Source organism: Schistocerca nitens, chromosome 6 (assembly GCF_023898315.1).
Source record: "Schistocerca nitens isolate TAMUIC-IGC-003100 chromosome 6, iqSchNite1.1, whole genome shotgun sequence".
Classification (NCBI taxonomy): domain Eukaryota; kingdom Metazoa; phylum Arthropoda; class Insecta; order Orthoptera; family Acrididae; genus Schistocerca; species Schistocerca nitens.
Genome location: NC_064619.1, coordinates 748,544,277 through 748,558,957, shown reverse-complemented (window position 1 = coordinate 748,558,957; position 14,681 = coordinate 748,544,277).

The window sequence follows — 14,681 nt, the reverse complement described above, 5'->3', positions numbered from 1 at the left end:
AAATAAAAAGTTTTGCTTTCAATCAAGAGGTTTTCAGGCATTGCTTTGACCTAAAAGTTCCAGTCTGCATCATCTCCCAAACTATTGGCAGGTAAACCATATACACATAAAAAACATATAAATATGAAAAGATCAAATATCATAAAAATATTAGAAATTACATAATTGGATTAACATTTAAAATAATTATTTTGTCATATTCATAAGAATAGATTCTTTATCATGTATCAGTCATACTTATTGCCATAATTTTCCTTGACAAAAACGGTGACAAACAGTTTAACAGTGCAATGACTATGTGCCAGACCCTGTTTTAGTCTAACACAAAATAATCAAGAACCTTCCTCTTAGACAACATACAGATAAAATCTGACAACATTAATGCAATTAGATAATCCAACGACAAACTGGTCAGCTTTTGATAAAAACTGACACCACATATGCAAATTAAAGCCAACTTTAGACAAATCTTTTATTATTATTATCTTAGCAAAGCCATATTTGAGGTTCTACTCCATCTCATAGAAAACCTTTCAAGTAAATGCTAGCAATTTCATGTCAGTGAAACAAAATTATGTCAGTGAATTCAAACATTTCATAACTTATTACCTTTCTCTTCCGTATATGTAGCTACATTTTAGCAACCTCTCTTCATCAAGTATCAAAATCTTATGTATCTCATTGAAAACTGTGTTTGAAAGTCATATATGTGTAAAACAACAATATATATTACTTTACTCAAATTCTCAACATCATGGTATAGTAAATTGTATTCAAGAAGCACATTCTGTAACTTTGAAATCTAGTACACAAAATTCAATGTACTAGCTTTTCAAATCTGCTCACATTCATATAATATAATTCAGAATGTGATACTCATGTCAAAAAATGATAGTTATCTTCAATTATTAATAGATGTGTAATTAAGCTGTGTATGTGGAATGTAACACTGGTGTTTTTCTGTTAAGCAAATGTCACATTAGCTGGGGCACCTTCCTTATGCCACATGCATGGTACACAAGGTATGTGTGTACCCCCTGAGGATTTGCAGTTATTGAAAATATGGTTTCAGCTAATATTTCTTAGTCCAAACAATTTCTTTGACCTGGGATAAATCAAATGGTAAGCATTATGATGAGGTATCTCTAGAATCTCAAATGGTCCAATGTAAGTATCAAAAAATTTCTTTATCTCCTTATTGATGGCTTTCGATTTTTCGTAACTTTTGGTTAATACCAGATCCCCTACCTTATATTGAATGACTTTAAGTTTCTTGTCGTGTTTTTGTTTCCTTTTCCTGTGGCATGATTCCATATTGTCCCTAACAATTTTGTTTCTTTCATTTGCAGTGATTTCAGTATGAACAGGATAATCAACTAATTTATTTAAAATGTTTTCTGGCTTTTTGTCAAACTGTATTTAAAATGGTGTGTTACCTGTGGTAGTGTGTTTTGAACTATTCAATACATCTTCAAATTCATTAAGACCAGGTTGTGTGATCTTTTGCACAGTATGTCCTGCAAAGCCTACCTGTTTCAAGCATATAGCTCTCTGTTGGATTACATGATAGTGAATAAATAGATACTAAAATATGTTTTATCTTTTCATAGCTAATTAATTCTTTCCATATGGCTGAAGTGAACTGACTGCAGCTGAAGTGAACTGACTGCCATTATCTGATAAGATTGCTTGTGGCTTACCCACTTTCAGGAAATAATCTTTAGTAAAACACTGTAGCAAGTCGTATACTCCTAGCTCACTCATTTGTTACATAGTTTAATTCTTAATTTCTTTGCGTGTTTTTGGTACTTGCATTGTTTAATTCATAAATTTCGGGCGTATTACAGTATTTGAGAGTTGTAGCATCGCGTTTTAGTACCTGAGTAGTGTAAAATCGCGTAGTCGTTTGTCTTCTGTTTTTGTTTTGAACGGCCAGTGTCGGTTGGTCACAGTCAGTGTGCTCCCTGCCGTCGTTGGATAAGCAGCAGCTGCAGCAGCAAGTCGTATACTCCTAGCTCACTCATTTGTTACATAGTTTAATTCTTAATTTCTTTGCGTGTTTTTGGTACTTGCATTGTTTAATTCATAAATTTCGGGCGTATTTTGGTATTTGAGAGTTGTAGCATCGCGTTTTAGTACCTGAATAGTGTAATATCGCGTAGTCTCCTTCCGCCGCCGAGCAGTGTGTCAGCAGTGCGCAAGTAGCAGCATTACTGCATTTACTAGGCAATCTTGTATTTTAATAACCGTTTAAATTTTGTCGATTTGTTTGCGCTCTCTGTAGATTAGTTCAGACGTTCTTTGCACAACAGTTTTTAGCATGGATAGGGACTGCAACTGCTGTGTTCGGATGCAGGCTGACGTCGCATCCCTTCGCTCGCATTGAGGCTGATCCCTCACCTGTGGTAGAGTGGGAGGTCGTCTCAAGGTGTGGCAGGGGGCGAAAGACATTCCGGAAGGCTGAACGGAGGGCCTCTCCAGTTTGTCTGACGAACCGGTTTCAGGCTCTGTCTCAGGCTGATACTGATCTTCGGCCTGACATGGCTGCTTGTCCTGTTCCAGAGGTTGCCCCTCAGTCTGCAAGATCCGGGCGGTCGCAGAGGGTGGGCTTACTGGTAGTTGGGAGCTCCAACGTCAGGCGCGTAATGGGGCCCCTTAGGGAAATGGCAGCAAGAGAGGGGAAGAAAACCAATGTGCACTCCGTGTGCATACCGGGGGGAGTCATTCCAGATGTGGAAAGGGTCCTTCCGTATGCCATGAAGGGTACAGGGTGCACCCATCTGCAGGTGGTCGCTCATGTCGGCACCAATGATGTGTGTCGCTATGGATCGGAGGAAATCCTCTCTGGCTTCCGGCGGCTATCTGATTTGGTGAAGACTGCCAGTCTCGCTAGCGGGATGAAAGCAGAGCTTACCATCTGCAGCATCGTCGACAGGACTGACTGCGGACCTTTGGTACAGAGCCGAATCAGAGGCTCAGACGGTTCTGCGACCATGTGGGCTGCAGATTCCTCGACTTGCGCCATAGGGTGGTGGGGTTTCGGGTTCCGCTGGATAGGTCAGGAGTCCACTACACGCAACAAGCGGCTACACGGGTAGCAGGGGTTGTGTGGCGTGGGCTGGGCGGTTTTTTAGATTAGATGGCCTTGGGCGAGTACAGAAGGGGCAACAGCCTCAACGGGTGCGGGGCAAAGTCAGGACATGCGGGGACCAAGCAGCAATCGGTATTGTAATTGTCAACTGTCGAAGCTGCGTTGGTAAAGTACCGGAACTTCAAGCGCTGATAGAAAGCACCGAAGCTGAAATCGTTATAGGTACAGAAAGCTGGCTGAAACCAGAGATAAATTCTGCCGAAATTTTTACAAAGGTACAGACGGTGTTTAGAAAGGATAGATTGCATGCAACCGGTGGTGGAGTGTTCGTCGCTGTTAGTAGTAGTTTATCCTGTAGTGAAGTAGAAGTGGATAGTTCCAGTGAATTATTATGGGTGGAGGTTACACTCAACAACCGAGCTAGGTTCATAATTGGCTCCTTTTACCGACCTCCCGACTCAGCAGCATTAGTGGCAGAACAACTGAGAGAAAATTTGGAATACATTTCACATAAATTTTCTCAGCATGTTATAGTCTTAGGTGGAGATTTCAATTTACCAGATATAGACTGGGACACTCAGATGTTTAGGACGGGTGGTAGGGACAGAGCATCGAGTGACATTATACTGAGTGCACTATCCGAAAATTACCTCGAGCAATTAAACAGAGAACCGACTCGTGGAGATAACATCTTGGACCTACTGATAACAAACAGACCCGAACTTTTCGACTCTGTATGTGCAGAACAGGGAATCAGTGATCATAAGGCCGTTGCAGCATCCCTGAATATGGAAGTTAATAGGAATATAAAAAAAGGGAGGAAGGTTTATCTGTTTAGCAAGAGTAATAGAAGGCAGATTTCAGACTACCTAACAGATCAAAACGAAAATTTCTGTTCCGACACTGACAATGTTGAGTGTTTATGGAAAAAGTTCAAGGCAATCGTAAAATGCGTTTTAGACAGGTACGTGCCGAGTAAAACTGTGAGGGACGGGAAAAACCCACCGTGGTACACCAACAAAGTTAGGAAACTACTGCGAAAGCAAAGAGAGCTTCACTCCAAGTTTAAACGCAGCCAAAACCTCTCAGACAAACAGAAGCTAAACGATGTCAAAGTTAGCGTAAGGAGGGCTATGCGTGAAGCGTTCAGTGAATTCGAAAGTAAAATTCTATGTACCGACTTGACAGAAAATCCTAGGAAGTTCTGGTCTTACGTTAAATCAGTAAGTGGCTCGAAACAGCATATCCAGACACTCCGGGATGATGATGACATTGAAACAGAGGATGACACGCGTAAAGCTGAAATACTAAACACCTTTTTCCAAAGCTGTTTCACAGAGGAAGACCGCACTGCAGTTCCTTCTCTAAATCCTCGCACAAACGAAAAAATGGCTGACATCGAAATAAGTGTCCAGGGAATAGAAAAGCAACTGGAATCACTCAACAGAGGAAAGTCCACTGGACCTGACGAGATACCAATTCGATTCTACACAGAGTACGCGAAAGAACTTGCCCCCCTTCTAACAGCCGTGTACCGCAAGTCTCTAGAGGAACGGAGGGTTCCAAATGATTGGAAAAGAGCACAGGTAGTCCCAGTCTTCAAGAAGGGTCGTCGAGCAGATGCGCAAAACTATAGACCTCTATCTCTGACGTCGATCTGTTGTAGAATTTTAGAACATGTTTTTTGCTCGAGTATCATGTCGTTTTTGGAAACCCAGAATCTACTATGTAGGAATCAACATGGATTCCGGAAACAGCGATCGTGTGAGACACAACTCGCTTTATTTGTTCATGAGACCCAGAAAATATTAGATACAGGCTCCCAGGTAGATGCTATTTTTCTTGACTTCCGGAAGGCATTCGATACAGTTCCGCACTGTCGCCTGATAAACAAAGTAAGAGCCTACGGAATATCAGACCAGCTGTGTGGCTGGATTGAAGAGTTTTTAGCAAACAGAACACAGCTTGTTGTTATCAATGGAGAGACGTCTACAGACGTTAAGGTAACCTCTGGCGTGCCACAGGGGAGTGTTATGGGACCATTGCTTTTCACAATATATATAAATGACCTAGCAGATAGTGTCGGAAGTTGCATGCGGCTTTTCGCGGATGATGCTGTAGTATACAGAGAAGTTGCAGCATTAGAAAATTATAGCGAAATGCAGGAAGATCTGCAGCGGATAGGCACTTGGTGCAGGGAGTGGCAACTGTCCCTTAACATAGACAAATGTAATGTATTGCGAATACATAGAAAGAAGGATCCTTTATTGTATGATTATATGATAGCGGAACAAACACTGGTAGCAGTTACTTCTGTAAAATATCTGGGAGTATGCGTGCGGAACGATTTGAAGTGGAATGATCATATAAAATTAATTGTTGGTAAGGCGGGTGCCAGGTTGAGATTCATTGGGAGAGTGCTTAGAAAATGTAGCCCATCAACAAAGGAGGTGGCTTACAAAACACTCGTTCGACCTATACTTGAGTATTGCTCATCAGTGTGGGATCCGTACCAGATCAGGTTGACGGAGGAGATAGAGAAGATCCAAAGAAGAGCGGCGCGTTTCGTCACAGGGTTATTTGGTAACCGTGATAGCGTTACGGAGATGTTTAATAAACTCAAGTGGCAGACTCTGCAAGAGAGGCGCTCTGCATCGCGGTGTAGCTTGCTCGCCAGGTTTCGAGAGGGTGCGTTTCTGGATGAGGTATCGAATATATTGCTTCCCCCTACTTATACCTCCCGAGGAGATCACGAATGTAAAATTAGAGAGATTAGAGCGCGCACGGAGGCTTTCAGACAGTCGTTCTTCCCGCGAACCATACGCGACTGGAACAGGAAAGGAAGGTAATGATAGTGGCACGTAAACTGCTCTCCGCCACACACCGTTGGGTGGCTTGCGGAGTATAAATGTAGATGTATAAATGTAGATGTAGATGAATAATTTTGATACTGGTTGCTCAATGGATATGATTTTATAAATTTTAAAAACAGATAGACTGCAACTAAAATATAACAATAATCATCTTTGGAGCGAGGTAGTTTTCCAAATAAATCAATGCCAATTATTGCAGACTTACCTTTTGGGAACATACTTTGTGTAAAACCCTGATGATTTTGATTGGAGACTTTAACTCTCTGACATCAGTCACAAGTTAACAGACAATTCCTAACCCTTCTAGAGATATTATTGAAATATACATTTTCCTTCAGTTTTTGTACACATTTCATTATGCCACAGTGTCCATAACCTTGGTGTTCGTATTTAATTAATGTATCTATGTGCTATTTGGGCCAACATACTATCCAGTTATCTGAGCTGGGACTACTTCTTCGAAATGAAATCCATCTAAAAACCTGATAATACGAGTATAATATCATTTATTGATACCCCTTTTTACTCATATATCTCTTCACCAGTTTCCATTCTTCATCTTGATTTTGGTTATGCCTTAATTGGTTGCAGATATTAGCAATTTCCTTTTCCCCTTTTATCCCCTGAATGTACATGATCCGAAAATTTTTGTTCTTCTGCAACTTTTCAATTTCTTGTTCACCCTCCACTGGTAATCTAGACAGAGTGTCCGCTTTCACATTTTGGTCTCCTTTTATGTAATGTATTCTGTAGCCAAATTGTTGTATGAAAATAGCCCACCTGGTAATTCTGTCATGAAAAGTTTGCATCCCTGTATGTAGCTCAAAGCTTAGTGGTCAGAGAAAACTATTGTTTTATGACCAGCAAGGTAACTATTGAACTTTTTAAATCCCCAGACAATGGCAAAAAGTTATTTTTCTGTGACAGTATAATTTCTCTCGTGTTTCTGTAATCCTTTACTAGCAAAACTGATTGAGAAGTGTTCTATAACCCCTCTGATTTCTTTCTGCTGAAAACGGTGTACTCCAAGCCCATAATCACTTCAATCAGTCATAAGATAGAATGATATGCCCAATCAGGACTGTTGTTGTTGTTGTGGTCTTCAGTCCTGAGACTGGTTTGATGCAGCTCTCCATGCTACTCTATCCTGTGCAAGCTTTTTCATCTCCCAGTATATACTGCAACCTACATCCTTCTGAATCTGCTTAGTGTATTCATCTCTTGGTCTCCCTCCACGATTTTTACCCTCCACGCTGCCCTCCAATACTAAATTGGTGATCCCTTGATGCCTCAGAACATGTCCTACCAACCGATCCCTTCTTCTGGTCAAGTTGTGCCACAAACTTCTCTTCTCCCCGATCCTATTCAATACTTCCTCATTAGTTATGTGATCTACCCACCGAATCTTCAGCATTCTTCTGTACCAACACATTTCGAAAGCTTCTATTCTCTTCTTGTCCAAACCATTTATCGTCCATGTTTCACTTCCATACATGGCTACACTCCATACAAATACTTTCAGAAATGACTTCCTGACACTTAAATCTATACTCGATGTTAACAAATTTCTCTTCTTCAGAAACGATTTCCTTGCCATTGCCAGTCTACATTTTATATCCTCTCTACTTCGACCATCATCAGTTATTTTGCTCCCCAAATAGCAAAACTCTTTTACTACTTTAAGTGTCTCATTTCCTAATCTAATTCCCTCAGCATCACCCGACTTAATTAGACTACATTCCATTATCCTTGTTTTGCTTTTGTTGATGTTCATCTTATATCCTCCTTTCAAGACACTGTCCATTCCATGCAACTGCTGTTCCAAGTCCTTTGCTGTCTCTGACAGAATTACAATGTCATCGGCGAGCCTCAAAGTTTTTATTTCTTCTCCATGAATTTTAATACCTACTCTGAATTTTTCTTTTGTTTCCTTTACTGCTTGCCCAATATACAGATTGAACAACATCGGGGAGAGGCTACAACCCTGTCTTACTCCCTTCCCCACCACTGCTTCCCTTTCATGTCCCTCGACTCTTATAACTGCCATCTGGTTTCTGTACAAATTGTAAATAGCCTTTCGCTCCCTGTATTTTACCCCTGCCACCTTCAGAATTTGAAAGAGAGTATTCCAGTTAACGTTGTCAAAAGCTTTCTCTAAGTCTACAAATGCTAGAAACGTAGGTTTGCCTTTTATTAATCTTTCTTCTAAGATAAGTAGTAAGGTTAGTATTGCCTCACGTGTTCCAACATTTCTACGGAATCCAAACTGATCTTCCCCGAGATCCGCTTCTACCAGTTTTTCCATTCGTCTGTAAAGAATTCGCGTTAGTATTTTGCAGCTGTGACTTATTAAACTGATAGTTCGGTAATTTTCACATCTGTCAACACCTGCTTTCTTTGGGAATGGAATTATTATATTCTTCTTGAAGTCTGTGGGTATTTCGCCTGTCCCATACATCTTGCTCACCAGATGCTAACTAAGCTCAATCAAATGTCAGATCAAAAATTTTTCACATTTGTCCTCTAGCCATCCCTGTTTAGCCATTTTGCACTTCCTGTCGATCTCATTTTTGAGACGTTTGTATTCCTTTTTGCCTGCTTCATTTACTGCAGTTTTATATTTTCTCCTTTCATCAATTAAATTCAATATTTCTTCTGTTACCCGACGATTTCTACTAGCCCTCGTCTTTTTACCTACTTGATCCTCTGCTGCCTTCGCTACTTCATCCCTCAAAGCTACCCATTCTTCTTCTACTGTAGTTCTTTCCCCCATTCCTGTCAATTGTTCCCTTATGCTCTCCCTGAAACTCTGTACAACCTCTGGTTCTTTCAGTTTATCCAGGTCCCATCTCCTTAAATTCCCACCTTTTTGCAGTTTCTTCAGTTTTAATCTACAGGTCATAACCAATAGATTGTGGTCAGAGTCCACATCTGCCCCTGGAAATGTCTTACAATTTAAAACCTGGTTCCTAAATCTCTGTCTTACCATTATATAATCTATCTGATACTTTTTAGTATCTCCAGGGTTCTTCCATGTATACAACCTTCTTTCATGATTCTTAAACGAAGTGTTAGCTATGATTATGTTGTGCTCTGTGCAAAATTCTACCAGGCGGCTTCCTCTTTCATTTCTTAGCCCCTTTCCATATTCACCTACTATGTTTCCTTCTCTCCCTTTTCCTACACTAGAATTCCAGTCACCCATGACTATTAAATTTTCGTCTCCCTTCACAATCTGAATAATTTCTTTTATTTCATCATACATTTCTTCAATTTCTTCGTCATCTGCACAGCTAGTTGGCATATAAATCTGTAATACTGTAGTAGGTGTGGGCTTCGTATCTATCTTGGCCACAGGACTATGAAGGATTTTACTGTTGCAAAGTTGCTTCTTAATTTCATTGAATACGTCTTGACATTTAATTGTGCATTCCCAAACTGAATTTTTCTTAAGAAGTTCTGTGAGGCATGGTGTATTAAGTGCCTGTGTGCATACATATTTTCGGTAAATGTTTGCCAAACCATAAAATGAACTAAGTTGCTTCTTATTTTTGGGTATCAGAAATTCCTCTATGGCTACGAGTTTATCTTTGTCACGCAAAATCCCATTTTCACTAACAGTGTGGCCTAAAAATTTTAATTCTGTCACTCCAAACTTACATTTATCTAATTTCAAAGTCATACCGCCCTGCCTAAACTTTTTTCCTATTTGCCTTAAAGTTTCAATATGTTCTTCCCATGTTTTACTAGTTACTAAAATAGCATCCACATAAATTAGCAATTTGTACAATAATTCCCTTCCTAAGACATAATCTAAAGCGTGGATAAATTCAGCAACTGAAATGTTCAGTCCAAATGGCACCACACAATATTGATACCTTTTTCCATTACAAAAAAATGCAGTCTACTGTCTTGAATTTGGTTCTAGAACAATTTGCTGAAACCCAGATGTCAAATCTAGACCGGAAAAAGATTTTGTGTCACTGAATTTATTCAATAACTCCTCCATAGTTTCAGGATGGGCAGTTTCCTGTTCAAGGAATTTGTTCAAATGGCGAGAATCCAAAACAAGTGTAAAACCTCCATCTTTCTTAGAAACAACATCCAGTGGGTTATTGTACTGGCAGCTGCTCCTTTCCACTATCCTCCATTTTAGCATCTTCTGTAATTCTCTCTCCACTAATTTTCTTTTGCAAATTGGGACCCCATATGCTTTGATAAAAAATGGATCATGCTGTCTCATTTTTAATTTCCAGACATAATTTTTAACTCTTCCTGGCTTATTACAATAAACGTCACAATATTCCCACTGAAATTGATTTAAATCTTCTCTCTCAGAATTAGATTTTTATCATCGACTAACTGTGAAAAATTATTACTATCAAATTTGTGCTCCTGTTCCTCCTCTAAACCTTCAATGCACATGTCATCAGAAAATTCAATTTCTCTTATCTGATTGCTGCAATTTTCTGTATAATTTAAATGTAATTTGGCCTCACCAGAACTACCAGATTTTGGTTCTGTGAAACATATTTTTAAGTTTTCCCATTTAAAAATTGCATTTGCTTTTATTATCCAATTCATGCCCAACAGAATATCTTCATTTAGGTCTGCCACCACAAAAATAAATCCCCAATTAAAAATGAAAGCAACGCCTGTTTGGAAATTGGCTTACTGCACTTACCTGTAGCTCCCTTAATCTTAACACCTGTTACAGGAAATTCTACATATGAAGCACTGTTTTTCAACCTTTCTCTTAATTTACCAGATATACAACAAACAGGATTACCTGTGACTATTAGACACATGCGATTCAAATTCTCAATTGTTATTTCAAAATATGGGCTACCAGATACCTCTTGTTTATCAACTTTCACTTCTTCCATTAATAAATCATTTTCTATTTCTTTAAAATCTAAATTAATGCATGACTGTTGCTTGTTCACTGAATTTGTTTGTAAATTGCACGAAGTCATATTACTATTAGACTGAATTTCTTCTGGATCTGACAAACTACTGCTTTCTGCGTAAGAGGACTCACTAATTATACCTTGCTGACTGCCTGAATTATTACTTACCTCATTGTTTATTTGTGTGTGTTCCATGGCTCCATTATTCTCAAATTCCAAATAATCATCATCATTCCTACATATCACTTCGCTGATTTCTTGCTAATTTAATATCACTACAACATTGTAACCTATCTGCTCAATTTGTTCATTCTTATCATTACTCTTACCTAAAATATCCCTGACATCAATAGAAAACCACTGACTTCCATGTACCTTATCATTACTTTTTTTTTTTTTTTTTTTTTTTTTGTCAGCAGTCTACTGACTGGTTTGATGCGGCCCGCCACGAATTCCCTTCCTGTGCTAACCTCGTCATCTCAGAGTAGCACTTGCCACCTACGTCCTCAATTATTTGCTTGACGTATTCCAATCTCTGTCTTCCTCTACAGTTTTTGCCCTCTACAGCTCCCTCTAGTACCATGGAAGTCATTCCCTCATGTCTTAGCAGATGTCCTATCATCCTGTCCCTTCTCCTTATCAGTGTTTTCCACATATTCCTTTCCTCTCCGATTCTGCGTACAACCTCCTCATTCCTTACCTTATCAGTCCACCTCATTTTCATCATTCGTCTGTAGCACCACATCTCAAACGCTTCGATTCTCTTCCGGTTTTCCCACAGTCCATGTTTCACTACCATACAATGCTGTACTCCAGACGTACATCCTCAGAAATTTCTTCCTCAAATTAAGGCCGGTATTTGATATTAGTAGACTTCTCTTGGCCAGAAAAGCCTTTTGTGCCATAGCGAGTCTGCTTTTGATGTCCTCCTTGCTCCGTCCGTCATTGGTTATTTTGCTGCCTAGGTAGCAAATTCCTTAACTTCATTGACTTCGTGACCATCAATCCTGATGTTAAGTTTCTCGCTGTTCTCATTTCTACTACTTCTCATTACCTTCGTCTTTCTCCGATTTACTCTCAAACCATGCTGTGTACTCATTAGACTGTTCATTCCGTTCAGCAGATCATTTAATTCTTCTTCACTTTCACTCAGGATAGCAATGTCATCAGCGAATCGTATCATTGATATCCTTTCACCTTGTATTTTAATTCCACTCCTGAACCTTTCTTTTATTTCCATCATGGCTTCCTCGATGTACAGATTGAAGAGCAGGGGCGATAGGCTACAGCCTTGTCTTACACCCTTCTTAATACGAGCACTTCGTTCTTGATCGTCCACTCTTATTATTCCCTCTTGGTTGTTGTATATATTGTATATGACCCGTCTCTCCCTATAGTTTACCCCTACTTTTTTCAGAATCTCGAACAGCTTGCACTATTTTATATTTTCGAACGACTTTTCCAGATCGACAAATCCTATGAAAGTGTCTTGATTTTTCTTTAGCCTTGCTTCCATTATTAGCCGTAACGTCAGAATTGCCTCTCTCGTCCCTTACTTTTCCTAAAGCCAAATTGATCGTCACCTAGCGCATTCTCAATTTTCTTTTCCATTCTTCTGTATATTATTCTTGTAAGCAGCTTCGATGCATGAGCTGTTTAGCTGACTGTGCGATAATTCTCGCACTTGTCAGCTTTTGCCGTCTTCGGAATTGTGTGGATGATGCTTTTCCGAAAGTCAGATGGTATGTCGCCAGACTCATATATTCTACACTAGTCGTTTTGTTGCCCCTTCCTCCAATGATTTTAGAAATTCTGATGGAATGTTATCTATCCTTTCTGCCTTATTTGACCGTAAGTCCTCCAAAGCTCTTTTAAATTCCGATTCTAATACTGGATCCCCTATCTCTTCTAAATCGACTCCTGTTTCTTCTTCTATCACATCAGATAAATCTTCACCCTCATAGAGGCTTTCAATGTATTCTTTCCACCTATCTGCTCTCTCCTCTGCATTTAACAGTGGAATTCCCGTTGCACTCTTACCACCGTTGCTTTTAATGTCACCAAAGGTTGTTTTGACTTTCCTGTATGCTGAGTCTGTCCTTCCGACAATCATATCTTTTTCGATGTCTTCACATTTTTCCTGCAGCCATTTCGTCTTAGCTTCACTGCACTTCCTATTTATTTCATTCCTCAGCGACTTGTATTTCTGTATTCCTGATTTTCCCGGAACATGTTTGTACTTCCTCCTTTCACCAATCAACTGAAGTATTTCTTCTGTTAGCCATGGTTTCTTCGCAGCTACCTTCTTTGTACCTATGTTTTCCTTCCCAACTTGTGTGATGGCCCTTTTTAGAGATGTCCATTCCTCTTCAACTGTACTGCCTACTGCGCTATTCCTTATTGCTGTATCTATAGCGTTAGAAAAATTCAAACGTTTCTCGTCATTCCTTAGTACTTCCGTATCCCACTTCTTTGCGTATTGATTCTTCCTGACTAATGTCTTGAACTTCAGCCTACTCTTCATCACTACTATATTGTGATCTGAGTCTATATCTGCTCCTGGGTACGCCTTACAATCCAGTATCTGATTTCGGAATCTCTGTCTGACCATGATGTAATCTAATTGAAATCTTCCCGTATCTCCCGGTCTTTTCCAAGTATACCTCCTCCTATTGTGATTATTGAACAGGTTATTCGCTATTACTAGCTGAAACTTGTTACAGAACTCAATTAGTCTTTCTCCTCTTTCATTCCTTGTCCCAAGCCCATATTCTCCTGTAACCTTTTCTTCTACTCCTTCCCCTACAACTGCATTCCAGTCGCCCATGACTATTAGATTTTTGTCCCCCTTTACATACTGCATTACCCTTTTAATATCCTCATACACTTTCTCTATCTGTTCATCTTCAGCTTGCGACGTCGGCATGTATACCTGAACTATCGTTGTCGGTGTTGGTCTGCTGTCGATTCTGATTAGAATAACCCAGTCACTGAACTGTTCACAGTAACACACCCTCTGCCCTACCTTCCTATTCATAACGAATCCGACACCTGTTATACAATTTTCTGCTGCTGTTGATATTACCCGATACTCATCTGACCAGAAACCCTTGTCTCCCTTCCACTTCACTTCACTGACCCCTACTATATCTAGATTGAGCCTTTGCATTTCCCTTTCCAGATTTTCTAATTTCCCTACCACGTTCAAGCTTCTGACATTCCACGCCCCGACTCGTAGAACGTTATCCTTTCGTTGATTATTCAATCTTTTTCTCATGGTAACCTCCCCCTTGGCAGTCCCCTCCCGGAGATCGGAATGGGGGACTATTCCGGAATCTTTTGCCAATGGAGAGATCATCATGACACTTCTTCAATTACAGGCCACATGTCCTGTAGATACACGTTACGTGTCTTTAATGCAGTGGTTTCCATTGCCTTCTGCATCCTCATGTCGTTGATCATTGCTGATTCTTCCGCCTTTAGGGGCAATTTCCCACCCCTAGGACAAGAGAGTGCCCTGAACCTCAATCCGCTCCTCCGCTCTCTTTGACAAGGCCGTTGGCAGAATGAGGCTGACTTCTTATGCCGGAAGTCTTCGGCCGCCAATGCTGATTATTCATCAAAATTTAGGCAGTGGCGGGGATCGAACCCGGGACCGAAGACGTTTTTCGTTATGAATCAAAGACGCTACCCCTAGACCACGGGTACATTACTTATCAAATCATAAATACCTAGTAACTGACTATTATTAACTTCACCTCCCAATACTTCTACAAAAATCATCGTATCAAGCTCTTCTTTAATCAA